Raw genomic sequence first — 22,399 nt, 5'->3', positions numbered from 1 at the left:
CAGAAAAATATGAATACTTGTACAAGACATGGGGTTCATTTCAGACTTGAAGACAGGAGAGGAACGATATCTTGCTTAAGAATGAAGACATCTATGTTGGTACAAGCTATTTCAGTGCTCTCAAGAAAGGGTGGCTTGGAAATGAGATAATGAATGGCAAGAATAACAAGAACTAAAAGGTAGGGTACTGTGATTGCCGCAAGAAGTGTATCACAGCACTTTTTTGGCTTCTCATTTTCACTAATGGAAATACTTTTTAAAGTAGAAATAAAGGCTTGTGGTAAAGGACATACACGTGTGTGTGTCACAAAAATCTCATGTGGAACAATAAGTACCATAAATGTTTAATCAAAGGAAAATGTAGCACTTTATTCTGACGCAGTTTTTATTTGATTTCTTGTGTAAATCAATATTTTGTTACATATTCTTTCACATCATCTGCAGTTTATATAATGCCACTGTCATCATAAAGCAAATGACTAGCATCTTAACATTAGAGAGAGACTAAGTATCTACTAGATATTTACAAGATTGTGGTATTAAATTTTAAAAACACCCATCTTTTAAAATTATATCTACTTCTGTCCTGTAATCATTATATACATATTATTATCACTCAGTTATTGGAGGGAGAAAAAAAGGGGTGTCAACATTGGGGTTTTATTCTTGTGGTGTTTAGGGGTTTTAGTTTTTGTTTGTTTGTTTTATAAACTTTGGACTAATAGGGGGAAGTTAGCAGTGCTGTTTCCCAGGAATTTGTACAAGGCTCCTGTGCTTCAGTCTTGTCATAAATAATCCAAAAGGGGGTACAAAATTGTTGGAGAAAGTTTGCTGATGAGTAATATATTTTTATTACTTGGAGTAATAAAATTAAAAGCTAACTTTTTACTTTAGATCTGCAGAGTATGTCATGACACTCAGTAGCTGGGTGATACAACAGCAAATTATATGTTAATAATGTAAACTGAGTTGCCTTGAAGAAAAGGCAAGCTTGGGTTTGTTGTGGTTTTTTTTTCAGCCAAAATGGCAAGTTCTGGACTAGTTCTCCTATTGCTCTGATTGTAGATGTATAATAAGAAAGTTCTGTGAAAACTTCAATGCAATGCTCAGTGGTGATCAAGATAGCAAGTGTTAGGAATAATGGAATTGCTAGGAAAACAATAGTATAAAATGCAAAAGGATTGTTACATTACTGCATAAATCCATTGTACACCTGTAGCGTAAATACGACATGCAGGTCTACTTCTGTAATGTAACGAGTGGCACGCTGGAGGTAAATAGAATGCTCACTATTTCTCATAACACAAGAAAAAAGCAATCAAATCAGGTGTTGTTGAACCTGTTGTTCCTTGGTATTGCAATTTCTCAATTCTTCTGAGAAGTTATCCCACCTCTGGGCTGAACTGCAGATCAGAGTTAAGGTGTAAGCTTTTTAACTGCTTTGTGGCGAAAGATGTGGTAGGATCTAATCTGTCTTTGAGAAACTAAAGTTCAGAGCACACTTCATTTTCCCATGAGTGTTGTGAAAAGTATAGTTCTGCTCCTCGGGCACTGTGGAAGCAAAGTGCTGTTACCTTGTGTTGTCATGAAATGTACAAAGCCAGGTCTTCCTTTCTTTAGGTTTTTAAATTAGGGTGCTTAGTTCCTGCTGAGAATTCATCTTTAATTGCAAACAAAACACGAATCAGGACCATTCATAGAACTTGGTGCTTGAAAATACGAAATGCATAGCTGAAGCACGAATTATTAGTTGTTCTAGCAAGGATGGGCAGGAAGTACATGTGAGCACAAGGGGGTGCAGGTGTGTGACCAAGTGAGAGTGTATACGTGTGAGCACGGACGTGAGACAGAGCAAGAGTCAGTCTGTATGAGCCAGTGGGCATGTGGGAGGTGTGTGAGTGAGTGTGAAGATGCATCAGTGTGTGTACATACTGGTGAGCCTCCAGGTGAGTGTGAGCATGCACAAGCATGAGCAAGCATGCAGGTAAATCTGCATGTTGAGTGTTTTTCAGGAATTACAAAAGTGGAAGGCTTAAACCAGAACTTACGGTCTGTCATTTTTGTGTTCTGCAGAGATGTTTGTGGAGAGGTGACTCTCACCAATGTCCCATACCTGTCTGGAATCTATTAGTTCTTCCCTTCTGCTCTTCCATGGGGAATGTGCTGAAGCCTGAATCTTCCAGTGAAAGGGTAGCAAGTTCATTTCTTATCTGCAAGCTATTTCTTCAGCCTTTCTAGTCTCTCCACAGTGTGAAGCAGCCTTCTGTCCACTGTTTCATCTGGTTATACTGAAATGAAATATTCGTGTTTATGGACATCTGTAGAATAGTGATGACAATATTTACAGTTTTGGAAATTGAAAATAAAACACAGGAGAAAAAAGGGTATCTATGTGCTCATTGGAACAATGAGTTATAGACTGGACCTGTATTTGTTCCCTCACACTGAAAAAAGGAACAGTATTGTGCAAAAGTATTTTTGGTGTCGTTGTTGAACCCCAACATTATCTTGTTCCTGAAAAACTGTTTAGGAAATTTGAGTATTACAAGAATGGGAGGATATGGTTGAAAGTTCTGCTCTATCCTGTGTTGTTTTGGACCCTGGCCATCAGGAAACATTTTGTCTACTTCAGAGATGAAATACTTTCTCTTCAGTGGTAGTATTTTGAGCAAGATGTGTAAATAATTTGTGGCAAGGGATTACTTTATTACAGAAAGGGAAATCATCCCAATTTTTCCTTTCTTTGATGAGATTTTAAAAGAGATTTCTTCAGAAGATGTGATGGGTGAATTTGCATGTTTTTTATCGACTTACATTAACCCTCATTAAACATAGGTAGCTTAAAAGTGTTTTCACTCTGCTTCTGTCACCCTTTGTACTTTATCAACTATTGATCTTTATTCTTTGTCAATTCATACATGTTTAACACTGTATTGCATTAACACTCCTCCAAAAGTATTCATAAAAATAAGGCTGGGTGAGAATACTTGAAAGAACAATGTTTGTCATTGGCTTGCCTTGGCTGAGCTGTGCCTCTAGAAAATGGAAATACAGGTTTCTACCTATTAGAGAGGAATTAAAAATAAATCCTAATGCAAGCTCCTTCAAAAGAAATTACATATTCTGGAGTAGGAAAGCATTATGTTGCATAGCTTGAGCTTGATTTCAAAAGGTGGACTCTACATAGACATTTGCTAACTGGTTGTTTTACCAAATGTATCTAATTTGGATGGAAGCTTATGTGGCTGAATGACTCATGTCATGGCAGGGGAAGCAGGGTAAGGATGGTTTGAAGCAAAGAGTGCAGAAAACCTTGTGTAGAAAGAAAATCAAGATTGCTATGTATTCCTGCAACTAGCACTCACTTCTAAGAATACATTTTTGCAGAAGCAGGATTTGTATAGTGATCTGAATATAAAAGTAATACCTTTAAAATAATTTTGGAAGACCAAGATCAAATCAATCGTGCAACTAAATGGCCATCACACTGCAGTTACTTATACACTATATCTTCTTACCAGTAGTTTTAATATGAAATATTTTACAGTAGTTAGTATTCATACTTATTCTGTGAAATAGTTAAGTATTAAGCCAAGAGTTTAATAGATTGTGAAGCAAAGAAGTTATTCATTGTTGTGGAGCAACTGCCACACTGGAAATAAAAACTGGGAACTTTAATGCCCAATCTGTTGATACAACTGAGAAGTGGAAAAACTGCCCTCTGAATCAACACCTAAGAGCTTCCTAGAATTGGTTAGCAAAATGCTGCCTGCTTTTCTGGTGTTGACATTGGATTAGAGGTAGCTGATACTGCCTTTCTTTATGGTACCTGCTGCAAGTGTTTACACTTGTGAAAGGCAGTGGAGATGGATACGTCTGAGAGACAAACTGACCCATAAAATAAATGCCAATGTCAAACCCAGGAAGTTCAGCAAGGCCAAGTGCAAGGTCCTGCACATGGGCCAGGGCAATCCCAAGCACAAATGCAGGCTGGGTGGAGAATGGGTTGAGAACAGTTCTAAGGAGAAGGACTTGAGGGTGTTGGTCAATGAGAAGCTCAACATGCCCATGCATGGGGGGCTGGAACTAGATGATCTTTAAGGTCCCTTCTAATCCAAATCATTCTATGATTTTTCTGGACCTTATTATCTTTGCTTATGTTGTCACTCCTCCTGGCCTCTCTCCCACATCCTTCCATATTCTTTACCCTCCACCAATAAAAATGTAACGTACAAAGTAAAAGCTTTCATCAGTCTGTCTGAAAACACTCTGCAATTGTTCCTAGTTTCACAAAACCACAGTTAGATAACATCCCTTTTGCAGGTTGGTGAACTGAAGCCAAGACAAACTGGTTTGCCTAAACAAATTGTGTCTGTTGTAAAAGCATTATCAAACTCTATCTGTGAGCCTCAGGCTGCAGGTACATAATTTCACCTAAGAAATAGTGCAGGTCCAGTTGCCTCATTACCTGGGACTGGAAAGCCTATCTTGATACAAATCCTTTCCTTCTGTCCTTCTCTGCCATGTCTGAGCCTCTCCCCAACACTTCTTGTGCAAAGGGATCTGTGGAGCCCCGGCAAATCCTCCTGAAAAGTCCACCTTCCCTACCCAACAAATCACACATTCTCTATATAGAGTGGAATTTATATACTTGCAGAGATGAAAATAAATATTGCTTCCCATGTTTTTTTTTTAATTAATACTATTTTCTGAGGTTTTAAGGAACTCTCCCAACTGAAGTGACTGCACAGAACTTTTTTTAGATGCTCAGGCATAGTCTAAAGGCTTTATCACCTGGTCATAAGGGAAAACTCCTTTCACTTTAATGACTGCAGACATAGGGTCCCTCACAGAACTCAAATTTTGGCCAAGAATTAATGTCTTGCATCAAAATATTCAGACTTTAGTACCACTGATGATTAGCAGTAGACTGCAATCCGTTTATTTGATAATTTTTTTCAAAGCCAGTAAAAATATTGACATCAGATTTTTTTAAATCCTAGTTTACAACAACAGCTCAAAACATTAATTCCCAGTGCTTAATGACCACAGAGGGACATACAATTTTAAGCATGGGTTTAAAAAAAACAAAAGCTTTCAGTACAAGCTCTACCTCTGTCATCACATCTGTCTGCCTTTTGTCATGAGGCAAGCAGGGTATTTATGTTTGAAGTCCTATATTTGCAAAGGTGCTAGTCATGCATTATTAGTACTCTCTAATCTCTAAGTGTTCGCTTTGTTGAGAGTGTAATGCAACATTCGTTCTGTACTGATGAACTAATGGTTTCTAATGAGCTGCAGGGTCTTCAATGTTGTAAAAGTCTGTTTTGACCCTAAATGACTCAGGCTAGGTCACTAAAATGCTAGGTGGTGAAATAACCTAGCAGACTTACTTGAGCTTGCCTAACCCATATGGTTAGTTTAGAAAAGGAAGAAGGCAAATAAGTACAGTAGTGGAAAAATGGTTTTGGTGTTTACACTTCAAAAGATTGGAGAATTCTCAGAATTGTGATCTCTGACAGGAGATTAAAAAATTTCAGGCATTTTTAAAGTAACTTAGGGTTGAAAGGGACTTTCTGGAAACAATCTAATAGTTGTGGAAGAGCCTGTGGGGAGCTGGATACCCGAGTTCTTGACCATCTGCCACCATGTGGCCTGGTTTTGAGCAACTGAATATTACTGAATTATAGAATGATTTGAGTTGGAAGGGACCTTAAAGATCATCTAGTTCCAACCCCCCTGCATGGGCAGGGGTACCTCCCATGAGATCAGGTTGCTCAGAGCCCCATCCAACGTGGCCTGGGATACTTCCAGAGATGGGTCTTCCACACCTTCCTTAGGCAACCTGTTCCAGTGTCTCACCACCCTCACACTAAATAATTTGCTCTTAATGTCTAACCTAAATCTCCCCTCTTCCAGTTTTAATCCATTACCCCTTGTCCTCTCTCTACAAGCCCTTGTAAAAAGTCCCTCCCCAGTATATATATAACCCAATATACTCCAGGGCTTGTTACAAATCTCCTTTATTGAGGGGTCAGATGGAATTTTAACAAATTACATTATGATATACAGCTTTTTGCTCTGGTTCATTCAATCTTTCTTTGTCTGAATGCAGCACAGTAATAGCTTTTGAGACTGCACAAAACAGATTCCAAGCTTCAGGGGAATGTCTTAGTTATCCATGAGATCAACCCTGTTAATTTTGGTGCAAACAGAAAATGAGTAAAGCTTAATTTCCGCTAAAATCAGATTAAAGAAGGATTCTTTAAATGCTTTCAGTGTAAGCCCTTTGCAGCTGTCAGGCTATCTGTTCCTTTTCCTTAGAAAAACTGTGTGGTGACTGCAAAGCTCATGAAACAGAGATGTGAGAAAAAATAAGCACACAGAAGTGGTAAAATTGAGAATAGGATTTTTAGCCTAACTATTCCAAACTGTAGGATTTGTGACAGCAATAATTTGAGTAAAAATGCAAAAAAACCCCTTTTGTTTCAAATCAGTGTCTTCTCCCCTTTAGTGAAAGCTATATGCGTATTCAAAGGTATCCAGGGAATTCTCTAAAAGCCTTGTGGGTTTTCAAAGGTTTATAATATTAGGTAGGCAGGACATAAGCATTTTACTTCATGATCTAATGACCAGGTTAGTTGGACTTCTTTTTTATAATGTGAGACTAAGGACAGGATGACCTTGCTAACAGAGTATGAACAAATAGCTGGGGGACCTAGCTTTCCATTAATTTGGTATTTTAATACATAGTCTTTCACAGATGAAGGATTCAGTCAAATACCTTTGGGGGGTGCCAAAACATTGCAGGTGGATTCATCCATTGGTTTTAGTGGGATGAAGGAAAGATAATTTATTTCAGGCTATGCTTCCAGTGAAACCAGAGCAAAACTTCCATCGATTTAAATACAAAACCAAGATCATGCTTATTGCTGCTGTGATGTGTTTCCTGACTTAGATGATGCATTTCTGCTCTTCCAAAAGACTACACAGTACTATAGTTCTGAATTAATATTTGTAGGTGACATACAAAATTTAATTTATTATTTTTTTTCTGAAAGGCTTGTGGTTTAGTTCAAATGAGGTAGCTAAAGATTTTTCCATTAAGAAGTTTCAAAGAGTCACTAGACCACTCTATACTTCCACCACAGACATACATAAACTTGAATACTTACTGTACTGTGGCAAATTAGGTAGAGTATCATAGGCAAAATTAGCCAATGATGCTTTATCAAAGTGCCATTCCCTTATCTGTATCCTCTTACATATCTTCCAGCTACTCCTGAGTATATTTCTCAAGCAAAGAGCCATTACTGTTTAAAACTTAGTATTACATTTATTGGAAACTAAGTTATTTTCTTAGCATTAATACTGGGTTGGCAAAGGCTGCTGCTCTGAATTGGGGTGCATATGGTATTTCTCCATGGGCTGATGTATCATTGCTTCATTGCAGAAGGATGACACTTGGGTGCATAAGGCTGATCTGACAGAGTTCCTGATACACTTTGTAGAATTCTTCTGATGGGTGAGGAGTAACCAAAAAGACAGGGTTTGTAATGAAGCCAGAACTGTGCAGTGTGCTGGTTAGCTGTCTTCCTCCTTGAAGTTTCTCAGTGAGCAGTGCATACATGAACACACACTGCTTTTTCCTCCCACACACACAAGCTCTGCATCAGGTTGTTCAAGTGAGTTGTCACTTACTAATGTTGTTGCCTTCTTTCTGCTGGCTGCTGACTACTGCAATCCTATCTGAAAAGTTTTCCACCAAGCTCAAAGATTGTTTTCATTGAAACAGTATCCAGTTGTGTCCCTCAAGCACTTGTGTCTTTCTACTAATGAATGTAAACAGCAAAGCAAGCAATAAATGCCTTTTAATAATATGCCAGTACTCTTCTTACTGCCATTCCTAAGTAGAAGATGCTTATTTACCAATTAAAGCATATTGGCAAGGATTTCAGGCATTTTAAATTAATTCTGCTACTTCCAGAACATCTATTAGATAAAATCTGTTGAATTTGAATCATTGACCCTTGACCTGAAAAACAGTTTTACAAATTTCTTCCAGGAAACGCATTGTGTGCTGAACTTCCCCTATGAAAGCTATAAAAAAAATTGTATACCAAAGTACAAGGATCAAAGGCCAGAGCCATGTCAGAATTGGACATGACTTGGACAGGGATATGAAAACTACATCACTGAATGTACTTGATAGGATAATTTTTTTCTCAGCAATATACCCTGTGACTACAAATAAATGCATGACATAAGGAACTGTTGAATTTTTTGCAGTGAACTATTTTTTTTGACTTGCAATGCTTAAAGAACCATGAAGTTGTGTTACTAATGAACATAGGATTACTACAAGAAGCTTCATGCAATTAGTTCATACCAGAAAGGAAATCCCAGATTTTATTGGTGAGGGTTTGGATCTTCCGTGAAGTTGCAGGAGTTTGGGCAGCTGGGCGAAGACCCTGTAGCCTCTTTCTCAGCAGCTGGCAAAAGAGGTCACTGTGGAAGCCTCTTGCTCTAGGATTCCTGCTGGTAGTGTTGGTTTTATTTATTTAGTTTGTTTTCTTTTAATGCTTTAATATGGGATAATTCAAGTGAATAGTCAATATGAAGTGTTATCCTCTGCCTTTGGATGTCTGAGTAAGCATGACTTGCTGTGATTGGGATTTTAAATACCAGAAGTCTTCCCAATTGCCTCCATTACCTTTACCCAAAGAATGATTGCTATTTCCAGGTATGCATCCGGCTGCCCACAGTTTCTCCTTCAGGTTTTTCTGGCATCCTTCTTACATTAATAGCCCTTACCAAAGCATAATGGAGACTAACAACTATCCCACGGTGCCTCCTGAGTATGTTGCAGCACTGACACAGTTTCTGCATGCATTTTCTAACTCTTCTACTTCCACTCCATTTTAGGAATGTTCAGAAGCTTAATTTTATTTAAGGCCTTCAAATGATAGAAATTGTGTGTATGTTCATAGAACACATCCTATCCAAAAAACATCTCTTATAATTTCTTCTGTGATTATATAAATAAATATAACCATCTATAAAAGGAAGTTACATGGGGGAAAAAAAAAAAAGTGAAAATATTATCACAAAACATTTACAGTAAAACAAGTAGTTAAATGTGTTAAATTGCTTCTGTTCTTCAGTTCCCTGGTCCAGTAGCTGAGGTAAATAGGAAGAGTCTTTTATGAATTTCAAATGTGTGCCCTGTCATGACATTTTGTAGAGAATGTTGTCCAAATTTTGTGGGACATACCTAAGTTTCTGTGCCAAGATCTGTAGTGTTATTTTGACATGTAGTGCCTAAATTCACATTTACTGCAACAGGACCTGGGTCCTAAGAAATTAACCCAAGAGAAGATTTTACCTATGCTTGAAACTGTGGGCAGTATTTTTTGATTGCAGGCCTGGATTGTCTTCTTATGTTTGAGCCTTAAAAATGTGACTTGTATATATAGTCAGCTGTTATTGTATAGATGTTTAGAACCATATGAAGATCTTATGCATGCTGAAAACACATGTAAACTGTTGCATAAGAGTGAAACAACAGAAACATAACCATGGCCTATTTTTCTCTTTCATTCATTGCAAATGCTGATATCCCCTTTCTCCCTGAAAGAAATCCACAATTAAATATTAATAGCAACAGTTGAATAAACATCTGCAAATGTAAGTAACAGTCATTTAAGCTTGGATAAATGCTCACAAAAAGAAAAGTTAGCATTAATAATAAAGTTCAGAATTACCAAGAAAAGGCATTGTGAGACTAATCTAGGAAATTCTACAGAATTTTCAGAGGGTAGATTTTTGAGGAAGTAATACAATCTTTTGCTTTCTTTAGGAGTAAAAAAGAACCTGTCTCCCTCTGCTGGTTTTCAGAGAAAAAACTAAAGTTTATACAGAATACAATATATATTTTTTTAATACAAATTACCAGAATTAGGACTTAAAACTTGTTGGTATTAGATACATAGAACTACCTGTCTTGATTAGATGAGAACTGGTCGATTTTTGTAGCAGTTACTCATTATTTATTTCTATGTACATCTTTAAGAAAATATAAATGAAGATAAATTTAACTGTTTAGTCTTTAATTCAAACATCACCAAATCTTGCAGCTATCCTGAAGCGCAACCTAATATTGGAGTCATAAATGTAGATGCATATTTTCCCTTTCCTGCATAGTGTATACATTATTCAGATTAAGTCTTTTTCTTTCAAATATGAGTTTCTGAACTGCTCCATAAATATAAGTCACAGGCCACATGGCTTTTGAAGGCCACATGCACAGGAATAGCAATGGCACTGGGCATAGCTCACCAATACAGACAACTACATGGGGTTTCTTGGAATTGCACTGGGACTGTGATGTGGAGGCAGGCTGGGCCAGGTGCAGTGTGTCCTGCCCTGCCAAGCTGTGAGCCCTGCAGTGCTGTTCCCCTGGACGACTCTGTGGGGCAGTGAGACACTCACACGTGGTCTGTGCCAAGGAGGGTGTATCAGTGGGACGAGAACGTTGTGTTGCAATCCCCACCCTGATGAACAAATGTTTGGGAATTTCCATGGAACAGACATGCTGCACGAAGGAGGTACCATAGCCTGGTACACGTCATGGTATCTGCAAAGAGGTCTTTGTTCTTGGTATGATGTGCTCCATCATCCTATTGTCAGAGGAAACACATTTGTCCTTTAATACTCCCTGTGCTTCTAATTCACAAAAAGGATACTCCTAACAATAGACATCAAGTTTCTTCCTTCTAATTACTTAAAGTCAGGTAACAGTGCCAGTAGTTATATTAAGGCATTCTTCCAGTAGTTAGATTAAGACATTCATCTGTTAAATTTAGAGGGCTTACATAAATATATTCTGGAAAGAAAATGAAGACAATTTTGCTTTTAAAGGGAGTTTTTCTGGTTTTGTTTTCTTTTTGTTTACTTCCCATTTGTTATCTTCACCAAAACACATTTGTTACGCTTTGTTATGTGTAGCTGTCCTTTTGATCTGAGTATACATCAAGCTTCCTTGTATCCTAAGTATTATTTTAAAAGGCATCTGCCAGCTGCAGTTTGTCATATTTCCAGTTAATACCAGTGTCAGTATAGTTTGTCACACAAGATGGCAGGATGGTTTGATTTTTGCATATTTTGTGTTGGAATTTTTTTGGGAAGTTTGAGTATCGGGGTAGTAAGCACAGCACACACTTTCTCCAGACATTTGACCAAGTCCTCTCATGTTCATTCTGCCTGTAGTATACAATATAAATTTTAATTAAACAATGTTACTTAATAAAATTGTATGTTTGGTCAACATATCACAGACAACAAATATAGTAACAAAGTAGTGAGACTGCTGAGACACACACCTTGTGGGTTTTATTTACATAGACATATGAATAACTTCCTGTATAAGAAATACTTTAACACTGACATAATGTTTTAATGCGGGAACATGTCACTTGTAATTATCCATTCATAAGCAAGTCTGCAGGCTATGTCATTGTTCCGTTCATTGACTCAACTATCTAGGGGGTAGTGTCATTTTACCTAGAAGCTGGGCTTCTGATGCCAAGCAGTTGTCATGATCGAATAGTCATGATCTTACTGAAATTGCTGAATACGGTAGCCACCTTTTATTTAGGCTAAGCAGATTAATGCTCCTTTGGTTAGTGACAGATGTAAGTGAAAAATGGTTGTCCCAGGACTAAACCCTGTGGCTGGTGAGTCGGAGGTGTAACCAGAGCAGTTTAATGTGACCCACATGTGAGGGAAAGCAGCGTGGGAACTGTTTTGTACCTGAAGGTGCCAGCCCATTAGGATCCAGGTAAGAAAGAAAGGCACTCCAACTCTATAAAGTATCATTTACTGCTGTTTATTAGAGCAAGCACTATAAGGAAAGAGAGGATAGCACAGATAATTGTACACCCCTGTATATGCTGGGAACCCTTAGTTGTGCAGCGCGGAACGGGCACAGCACGCTCTGCAATTATTTGTAGAACAGGGTTTCCCATTTCAGTCATTATGGGATTGTCTTACAAGATACCGTGGTTTGGGCCTCATGCAACAAAGAACCAGCCACGTGGCCACTCACTCAACTCTCCCTGCCCCACGAACACACTGGGATGGGGAGGACAAAGGCCAAATAGAAGCTCATGGGTGGAGACAAGGAGGGCTCACTAAGCATTTACAGTCCCGGGCAAAACGGACTCAGCACACAGGACACAGACAAGACAAAGAGCAGAGCTTACACATGTTACCCCACACCCCTCCCTTCTTCCCGGGCGTAAATTACTTTGTTCCCGGTTTCTGTCCCTTCTTCCTCCAGCAGAACAGGGGAACAGGGAATGGGATTTAGTCAGTTCACAGTCTGGTGGTTCCCGCTGCTCCTTCCTCCCTGCCATGGGAGAGAGTCCTCCATGCACCTTCGTGAGTCCTCCTCACCAGGTCCGGAGCAAGCTGCTCCAGCGTGGGCTTCCCACAGAGTCACAGGCTCCTTTGGGAACAGTCGCCTCCCCTAGGACGGGGTCCTCCACGGCTGCATCATCCACTGGCAGCAAGTCCAGGTTCGGCCCTCCTGGCGCCTTCAAAGAATGTTCCACCACGTTCCTCCAAGAGGTTCAGGGGGACTGCCTGCCATCTCATCATGGGCTGCAGGGAAACTTCCCTCTTCTTCCTCACCAACCTCGGGATCTTCACCTCGGCACTATCGCCTGTCCAGCACAGCTCTTTCTCCCCTGCTTGCACTCTGCTCAGGTTTCAGTTATTTTGCATGTTAATCGCAGAGACTCATCTATTGTCTTTCTAACCAACCCCCTGAGCTGGGGGAGCTTTTAGTGGCTTCTTACAGGAGTCACCCTTGGGGCCCCTCTCCTGCTACTGAAACCATGCCAGAACCAAACCAGCACACAAGAAAACAACTCTATCCATCATTTCTACTGCCAAACAGAAAGGCTGTTGACATGGGAACCTCTTGCAGCACTTTCAGAGAAAGGCAAGGCCGCGCAGGTGGTGTAACTGCCGGTACCGAGCGGGAGATGCCTGCAGACTCCTGTGACACTGAGCCACGAGGTGTGTCCTGCTGCCAAGGGACACGCTCAGCACAACATAGGCCTGAGAGCCAGGCTGCGCGGGCAGCACGACACAGCAGACCTGGCTAATCGTTACCTGGGTCACTGGCTGCTCCACATGCAGTCGTTTCCTGGCCAGGATCACTACAGGAGCCCAACAGAAGAGGTGGCCAGGAGACATGACTGACGGGACAAAAGAACCTAAAATGCAATCCGGAAAGGTGGTGGACTTAGACAGTCTGGAAAGAAACCTGGACCTTGAGAGCAAAATAGGGATCTTCTACTAATGCTCCATTCTGTGTTAGAATTGGCTTATTGGTCATAAATACTGGTATGGTGTCAGAAAGCACCAATTTCTCCTCTTAATAACTGACAACCTGAGGAAATCTTCATAGCTTAGATCACAAGGGTAGTAAGAACTCTGGTCATTTTCTTAATCTGTGTAATGAAAGAGTGATGTCTACGATGCTTGGACAGGAGTACATTTTGTGTCAGACTTCCAAGTCTCCATTTTGCTCTCATTGAGTCACCTGCAAGGGCTTTCACTTACCTTAATGGTGGTAGGTCAATTATTTATCTGACAGAAAATGCTTAGGTGCTAAAATGGTGGGGGTCATATATAATGTCACATAAAACGTCACTGCTACCAATGTATTTATGATTTACTGGCATTAACTCATTTATATTGGAGCATCTAAACTGGCACATCTGTGTTGTATTTTGTATTTTTCTGGAACTTCAATATGCTAAAGGGGCTGAATAAAATACCAATGGGCATAAAGTGAATTATTATTTTAAGTAGTATCCCCTGAATGGACAGAAAATGAAATTGCTCTGCCTGGTTTCCTTTGCATCTACATTAAGAATTGTACTATTCCTTTTAAATGCCTGTTACAACTTTTAATTTGTATCTTTAATTTGATCTTACAAAAGGCCCATTGTCTTAAAACTTTGTATGAAATCCCACATGCAATACTTTTGATCACAATCAAAGCGTCATATTCTTTTTGAAGCTATTGTGAAGGTCAAACCATAATATTGTCTTTTTGAAACGTGTTGGTACGTCAGGAAGGCTGGAGTTACAACAGGGATCCGCCGGCCAAGCAGTTCCTTAAATTTAAGCACAATTCCGTTTAGTGGAACATGTTGTTCCGAACTGCTGGAGCCGCCAGCTCCAAGTTACTTTCTGCAGCGGGACCCCGCGCGGAGCGGGGCCCCCCGGTTTCTCGAGGGTCGCTCCTCAGCCTCCTCCTCCCGGTGTGCCTGCGGCTCAGCGCCGGCCTCCCCGACGGACATTTTGGGTGCGTTGTGCAAGTTTCCAGTCATGCCGAGCATTCTTGGGGAGATCGGGCGATAAGGGGAGGAAATGACGGAGAGTCACCTCAGGGCCAGCCAGCCAGCCCCCGCTGCCGCGGCCGAAGGGGCCCAGCCGCCCCAGGGCCGCCGCTCACAGCCGGCTCTCCGCCGCTCGCCGCCGGCCCGTTTCCCCTGATCCCCGCTGCCGGCCCAGACTCGCGGCGTGCGGCGCCGGCTCCGCCCCGGCGCTGCCCCAGCGAGGAGGCGGGGGTTGGGGCAGGTGAGGCGGCCCAACGGGCTCCGGGTCGGGGTCCGAGTGGGGCGGCCGGGGCCCGCCCCGCCCAGCGGAAGTGAGCGCACGGCGGCGGCGGCGGCCCCAGCCTGGCGCGCTCCCGGCGGCGGGAGGCGGACGGGAAATGGCCGTTGCCGCGGGACGGCGGCGCTGCCAGGTAGGCGCGGGGAGCGCGGCGCGGGACGTCGGGAGGAGGTTGGGGCTCTGCGCCCTTCCCCTGGGCTCGTCCCTCCCTGCCGGGGTCTTCTTGCTCCCCGCTTACCCCGCTTCGCCCTCAGGGGTCCTCTCGGCCTCCGGGCGCTGCCGGCCCGGCCTCGGCGCGGCTCCGGGCCCGGGGGCGGCCGGTGTTCCCTGCGCTGCCCGGGCGGCATCTGCGAGCGCCGGGCTCGGGCCGGGGCGGCGGGTGGGCAGCGGGGCAGGGGTCCGTGCTGCCCGTACCGGTGGTCCCCGCTGCCCCGTGTCGGTCCGGGCTCCCGCGAGCCGGGAGGCGGCGGCGGTGCTGTCTGGAAGTGCTTCAGCGGCGAAGTGCGTTACCCGGAGCGGTGCGGCTTCTGACACGGGACGGTGACTCCTAGACGTCTGGAGGAGCTGGTTTTGAGTGCTTGAGAGCACTCCGGGTTTCAGGGACGCTTTTCGCCCCGGAGGACGAGGTCTCCGCCGCGGCAGGTAGATGCAGGGCAGCAGGCGCAGGGGAAGGCTCTGGGTAGCCGGAGCGCTCGTCCTGTGTCGGGGGCACCGTGTTTGTTGCTGCAGACACCCCCCGAGTTTACATTCCCTTTTTGTTAATTTTCTTGTTGGGGCGTTACTGAGCTTCCAGATAAGTTAGCTGTTTACAAAGCTGATCCTTAGACAGCTCTGCTGTTCCCTCCTGGAACTTTTCAGATGTTAGTACTAGTACATGGAAGTGTGTGACTGGCTCACAACTTGATCGAGTTTGTTTTTCTGCATCAATGCGATTAAAAAAGGGCATGCTTGCGTTTTGTTAGCCCAAGTAACCTCCCAGTAACAACTGTGCTGTTGTAGGAAAAAGAATATGGAAGTAACGAGCACTAAAAAAAAAAAAAGGGCTTGGAAGAAAAGAGACTCTGATGCTCTCCCTCATCTTTGTTATTACTTAGTGCAAATGTGGCCCTGGAGTTAAATCAGTTAAGCTGATTTAGGGTAGAGGAGAGATGCAGAGATTTTAAATAGCAACCTTACATGCTTAATGCGCATCTCTTTCCAAAGGGAACTGAAAATTCAAGAAAAAAAAATGTGTGTTGTTTGTAAAAGATGTTGTGCAATACCTACTCGGAATCTAAACTGTTCAAGAGTAGTAGTGATGGATGATTTATGAAGAATCCACAGGGGAAGCAGAAATAGGGCAGGGGGAATGATCTCTCACAGGTGGAAGTATTTAGTTAGTCGGTTTTGTTAGCTTTGAAGGCAGTTGTGTCCTTCATTCCTGCAACACTGGAGTGGTCCTAGAAAAAAACTTTCTTTAGGCATCTGGGAGGAAGAGAAGTTGCTTAAATTGAGCTCCTTTATATCGTTTGAGGGGGTGTGGATGGGAAGTCACTATAATGCCCACCAAGTTAATTTTTTTAACTGAAAACAAGTTGAAGCAGAACGAATAAAGAGTAATGGACCGTGAAATAAAGTTGCATAAAAGATAAAGGCAACAGGAGAAAGCACAGGGAGGAGTAAAGTAACAAATATTTAAAGTTAAATGGCCTTGTGTTGGCAACAATACTAAACTGTATAGAGTCCTGTCTTTTTAAATGTTGTGCTGTGTTTGAACAGTCTTTTATAAACAGGCATCTTTATGTAAAAGAAATACATAGGAGGTTTTAAGAAAAATTTAAAGTTCTGATTGAATTAATAAAATAGATTTATCCTGCCTAATTACAATGTAATAGTAATCCTGACTTCGAAACTTGAGGTTCCTCTTTCCTTTTGGAGTATTATTGTCATCATTAAGAACTCAAAAGGTTCATCGGTACAGATAGTGTATATAAATCGATGATTATGAGTTTGGTTTTTTTAGTAGCTCTGTAACATCAAAGAAAATTGGGGAATGATGCATTTCAAAATGTCAAGTAAAAACATCTATTCTGAGTTTTTGTTTCTCCTTTTTTTCTCAAGCAAAGTTAACTTGAAAATGCTCACAGTTCTTATCCAGTACTGGTATTATATTTACTTTCTAGCTGAAGAGACTTGGATTAAAACTTCTCTTAACAAATAAAAATGCTGAGATGACTGGGTTTTCTTGTAGTTGTGTTAGGCTTTGATGTGGGACCAAAACCAGACCAGTATGGGGCTGTCTAGAAAAACAAGTGCTGGATTTGAATTTGATTAAAGCAGAATTGCATTTTGTTTGTCTTTAAAGTCTTGAACAATCATAAGGCTATCTTATGGAAGCTTTAAAAATGGCAGTAAATTAACATTGATAGGTAAGACAGTATAAGCGTAAGTCTCACATTACTAGAATTCATAAAGTAAGTGTTTTAAGGTCAGCCGTAGTGGCGTTTAGATAATGATCTTCCATAGACTGTCTTGGGTTGGAAGGGATCTATAAAAGGTCATCTAGTCCAAACCCCCCTACAGTAAGCAAGGACAACTCATGCTAGACCAGATTGCTCAGAGCCCCATCAAGCCTGACTTTGAATGTCTCTAGAGATGGGGCCCCCACCACCTGTCTAGGCAACCTGTTCAGTGATCCACCACCCTCATATTAAAGAACTTTTTCCTAATGTTAAACCTAAATCTACCCTTCTCTAACTTGAAATCATTATCCCTTTTCATGTGTATACGTGCCCTTGTGAACAAGTCTTCCCTTCTTATAGGCCCCTTTCAGGTATTGGAAGGCCACTATAAGGTCTGTCTGGAGTCTTCTCTTCTCCAGGCTGAACAACCCTGACTTCTTCAGCCTGTCTTCTTAAGAGAGGTGCTCCAGCCCTCTGATGTTTTTTGTTTCTGTCCTCTGGACATGCTCCAACAACCCCGTGTCTTTCCTGTGCTGGGGGCTCTAGAGCTGGATGCAGTACTCCAGGTGAGGTCTCACCAGGGCAGAGTAGAGGGGCAGAATTACCTCTCTTGATCTGGCCACACTTCTTTTGATGCAGCCCATGATGCAGTTGGCCTTCTGGGCTGCAGCTGCACATTGGTGGCATTTTTAATTTTAGAAGTATGCCTTTTAGTGTCTGCAGTTAGTGTAGAAATTACAGTGTGATTTATTTATTTATAAAATAGTACAACAAACTTAAAAATGAGAGAGTATAGCACAAATGTAAATTGCTTTGTGGAAGTCCAACTGTAAACATATTCCTCTATTTTAAGTAGAAGATGTGGATGTGTAATTACTTATCAGAACCAGAGTTCAGTTTTTATCAGCAATGGGCAGTAGCATCAGTCATCTAATACAGCATTCATCCAGCTCCTTTGTACATGATGAGGTTGCTGTGATATCAGTTTTTGCAGAAGAATGCAGAAGTTGTTTCCAGACTGGATAACTAAGTGAAGGAGGAAATGTTTCAAAGCATGCCAGTAATTATAAACCTCACTTCATCTATTAAAGATTTAGGAAAAAAAAAAAATTTCCTCAAAGCTCACGTTTTTAAAAAGTTGTGAATAATCTTAGTTTGATTGATACCTTAGCAGAAATGCAACTTGAAATTATTTACTTAGAGTAGGTTTAGTTTGTTCCAAGTGGTGATGACTTTACAGTGCTTTCATTGAAGAAACTTCAAAGAGAATGTATATCTTAATATTTCATGTAACTGACATGTAGCATTTTCAGACATGTAGCATTAATGTTATAAACAAAACATCACGTACAACCATAATTGGAAACTTGCAGTATGTAGTGTATGAGAACGTCATGGTAGTTGTGTTAAAAGTGTCAGTAGTTCCAGTCTGGAGGTTGGTTACTGTGGTTAATTTGGTCTGTGAATTTGTAGGTCGTAGGTTTCAGTGTTGTAGTTAACTTGGTAGATACAGGAGACACATCAAGAACAGATCATTAGTAACTGATTGAGTCTTCTACTTGGATTGTAATCACAGCAGAAGAACAGAAGGTGATGACAGTACTGAATTGTAAGGCAAGTGCTGTAAGTTACGCAAGTTCAGCATGCAGCTGGACAGATTCCTGGAGGGAAAAAATCCATTAGGGGTCATAGTATTAGAGAAGTTACCTCAGGATTCAGGAAGTCCTTGAGTGGCAAAGTAGTGGGGACTAGAAAAATATTTTGAAGATGTGTCATAACATGCTTGCCTTGGTTTGACTTTTTTCCATTTATATTTCTGAAGCCACCTTTAGAAACAAGTTAAGGATAAGATGAACCTTTGGACTGACTGAGTGTAGCAGTCCTGTTGTAGTGTAGTGTTTAGAAAAACTACTGGTGTAGTGTTATCATTGAATCAATACATCTAATGAGCATTTATTATTTTCTAATGTATGAAGCAGAAATGTACATGTGAACAGTGCATTTGCTCTGTCAATTAATAACCAACAATTCAGCTTAATGCTTTCATAAATGCTAGGTTTGTGACTAAGAATCCTCTGCTGGTTATAACTGAAACTGTGCAAGTTTCCTGCCTGAGGGGAAATTCATTGCTGAAGCAAGTGGTAGAAGTAATTTGGTTACTGCAGCAGAATTGCATTTGGTTAGACTGGTATGTTGATACTAGTACAGTGATAGAGAGTTAAATCTGGGACAGGGCTGTGACGCGATGTTTTTTCCTCCCTGTGCAACTGATGTTTTTTTATTATGTTTTGTTGAAGGTGTGTACTGTGCATGGCTGCACAGGGAGTAGAATAGGATCTTTGTGGGGGAGGGTTGTTTTCATCTCCTTGTTCATAGACACTGTACATTGCAACATGAACTTTCTGCATTTTGCTGCGTTTTCGATGCTTTATGGCATGAGGAGGATATTTGCAGGGCTTACTTCAGGCATATAAGTCAAGAAAACTTGGGTTTTTACCATCATCCTCTGTCTGTGCTGTAGAATGTTATAAAGCTATATGGGAGGTGTTTGGGCATCTGTATTCAGATAATTAAAGCAGATAGCACAAATGTTTATTTTCTCTGTCCTCCCCATCCTCTAGACACTTCCTGTATTTTTGATTGAATTGGATATGTAGCTTAAAATGTTGTCTGCCCTCTGCTTAGTACCACTGTTGTTGTCATTAGTGGAAGTGCTAGTATAGACAGATTCTTCAGGTAATTTGTCATGCTCTACTGTGATCAGGCCTGTGCTGTATGAATAACTAAAACTGTGATATTACTGCCTTGATAAAGCTCTGAGCACCCTTGTAACCTTCTCATAGCTGACCTTGCTTTGGACTAGAGACCCCCTAAGGTCTTTTCCAGTCTTAATTGTTCCTTGAAAGTGGTATTCCAGAGTAAGATTACTTTGCAAATCATGGATAACTGGGCAAATTATTCTGCTGGGGAATCAAAATATTTGGGGCAGTGGCATTCCTTAAAAAACAAAACAAACATACAAACACAAACCCTAAGACAGTAGCTAATGTTGATTCTCTGGAGAACTCTGTATTACATTAGTGTTTTCAAATACCCTTTGAAAAGAGGGATTGGTGGAAAAGAGTGTGAATCTTAAGGGTGACGTGGAGAAAGCACAACTTTAGAGGTAGCTGAAAAGCAAAAGAACCAGTAAAAAGTTCTGACACAGAAGGAATGGATATGAAAGTATTATTCTGTAAGGAGAAACATTGCAACAGAACTAAAATTCTTTGCCTTTGTCAAACAATGCCGGTAATAGGCTTGGCTGTAAGGAGTGAAAAAAAAAATCTTGGCCAAGTGTATCAGAATTAAATAGCCTGGAATGCCATCAGTTTCATTATTGCTTTTTCTCGTATCTGTATCCAGAAAACACTGGGCAGGAACAGAATTGCAAGTATGCTGTTTGAGAGCTGTAAATAAAATCAGGAGAAATATGGAGATGCCAAAGTTGGAGAGTAGCTTTACAGCTGATGAAACTGGTGTCAGGTTTCCTGTTGATTTGTGTCTTCAGCTGCCTGGCTTTAAGGACTTCTTGCCATGATTCAAGCATTTATAAAGGTTGTCCTGGTAATAAATCTGTGGTGTCCAATAGTATGAGCTCATGCTACTGTTTTCTTCTAGCTGTGACACTCAGAGTTCTTGATGGTCTTGGGTTGCTTGTTTTTATGAAGCTTATATGGAATGTAATGATCTTTAAGATCCCTATCTCTTCAACAGACTGAAGTGAAATGGTAATTGGGTTTGAAATTTGAGGGGAGGAATGTAACAGCACAAATACACTGTAGAAGCTTGCAAACATACTGAACCAAATTTGCATGTATCCACATTTACTGTTGGAGTGGCTTGCAGTGGCTAATGGTACAAACCACTGGTTCAAGAAGGGGAAGAGCACTTGTGGCAGTGAAAAACTTATGATCTGTAGGTTGCTGTAGCTGCCTACACCAAGACTGGCTGGAACACCATGATGGACTCTTCCACTCTTTATCTCTCTTGCAGCATTGATAAAAAAAAACAAACCAAGATTCTACCATTAAAAACTATGCCCCATCTACTAACAGTCTTCTGCACAGTGTCATGGATAAAAATTGTTCGAAGCAGAAGAGTTCATAAGTGTTTTTATAAGCACTGAAGCAGCCAAGGCTGAATTTATCAAGGGATTTGTTATCAATATTGAAAGGTCTTGAAGCATTCTTGGAGGCTTCCTGTTTGGTATGGGAAATGCCCTATTCTTATCTAGCTTTCAAAATCAGAGGTTTTGTGATTAAATTGTACTTTTTAGATGTAGATGAATTTTTCAGAATCAAAGTTAAGAGATGCAGCTGCTGGTCTTATTGCAGCTGCTCAGGAATTTGCAAGCTGAATGATTTGACCAAAACAGAAATGAGTGCTGGTTCAGAGTTTGTGACCAATTAAAAATTGCACCTGTATTTAAGCTAGTGAAATTCTTGGAAGATTCTGTAGATCTGACCCAAAACAGATTCAGTCTTTATACCCGCAAGGCGGCATTTTCTAATTTTGCTGAAACAACTGGATTAGAGAAGCTACTAAGTTTTTAGTGGAAAAACAGTGTGATATAACTGTATACCTGAAACACTAGCCTTTCAGGACTACTTTTGCACACATTACAACTTCTACTTTAAACCTAACAGTATTGTAAAACATTTTGGACTTACTCATGACATGACTTCTTTAAGTACCTCTTCAGTTGTTTCTCAATGTGGAGCAATTGGAACACATCTGGCAAAGAGGGCTTTTGAACATCAAAGGTCTTGTGTTTTTTTTCTTGCTGAGCAGTTTTCCTGCTGTGGCAAATGTCTTGATGTAAATTCCTTTCCAGATGATTAGTACTTTCCATAGTGTATTGCTGCTGTCTTACTTTGCTAAGTTTTCCCTGTTATCCCATAAAAATTCCACAGTCTCTGGTATTCAAGCAAGCAAAATGTGTTAATTCTGAAGTTCGCTATCGTTCAATATTAGGCAAATATCTAATACTTTCATTATTGGCAAAATAAGCAGGAATTGTTGTGAAAATTACACTTGTTTTGAGGAAGCTCTTGTTACTCTGCGTCAGGCCTTGCTTTGTAAGGAACACAGGAAGTGGTCTGACTTGTTATCATTGCTTCTGTATTTAGTGCTTGGACTTTAGAGAATTTATGTGTACTGAGTTGCGATAACTAGTAAGTATTTCTTAGAAATGAATTGCTAAATGGTATCTTCTGTGCTTG

The 22,399-nt window shown here is 40.8% G+C and overlaps 1 protein-coding gene across 3 annotated transcripts in view; it reads left to right on the top strand.

The window, feature by feature from the left end:
* Nucleotides 1-14,574: 14,574 nt before the first annotated feature.
* PIK3C2A (phosphatidylinositol-4-phosphate 3-kinase catalytic subunit type 2 alpha) overlaps nucleotides 14,575-22,399 on the top strand; it is a 55,006-nt gene continuing 47,181 nt past the window's right edge. For all 3 annotated transcript variants that reach the window (XM_051622638.1, XM_051622637.1, XM_051622636.1), the window contains exon 1: nucleotides 14,575-14,827. The gene's annotated coding sequence lies outside the window, so the exon portion shown is untranslated. The remainder of the gene's footprint in view (nucleotides 14,828-22,399) is intronic.

Source organism: Apus apus, chromosome 5, assembly GCF_020740795.1.
Source record: "Apus apus isolate bApuApu2 chromosome 5, bApuApu2.pri.cur, whole genome shotgun sequence".
Taxonomy (NCBI): domain Eukaryota; kingdom Metazoa; phylum Chordata; class Aves; order Apodiformes; family Apodidae; genus Apus; species Apus apus.
The sequence above is the reverse complement of the archived record's forward strand: the minus strand, read 5'-3'. Positions and strand labels throughout refer to the sequence as shown.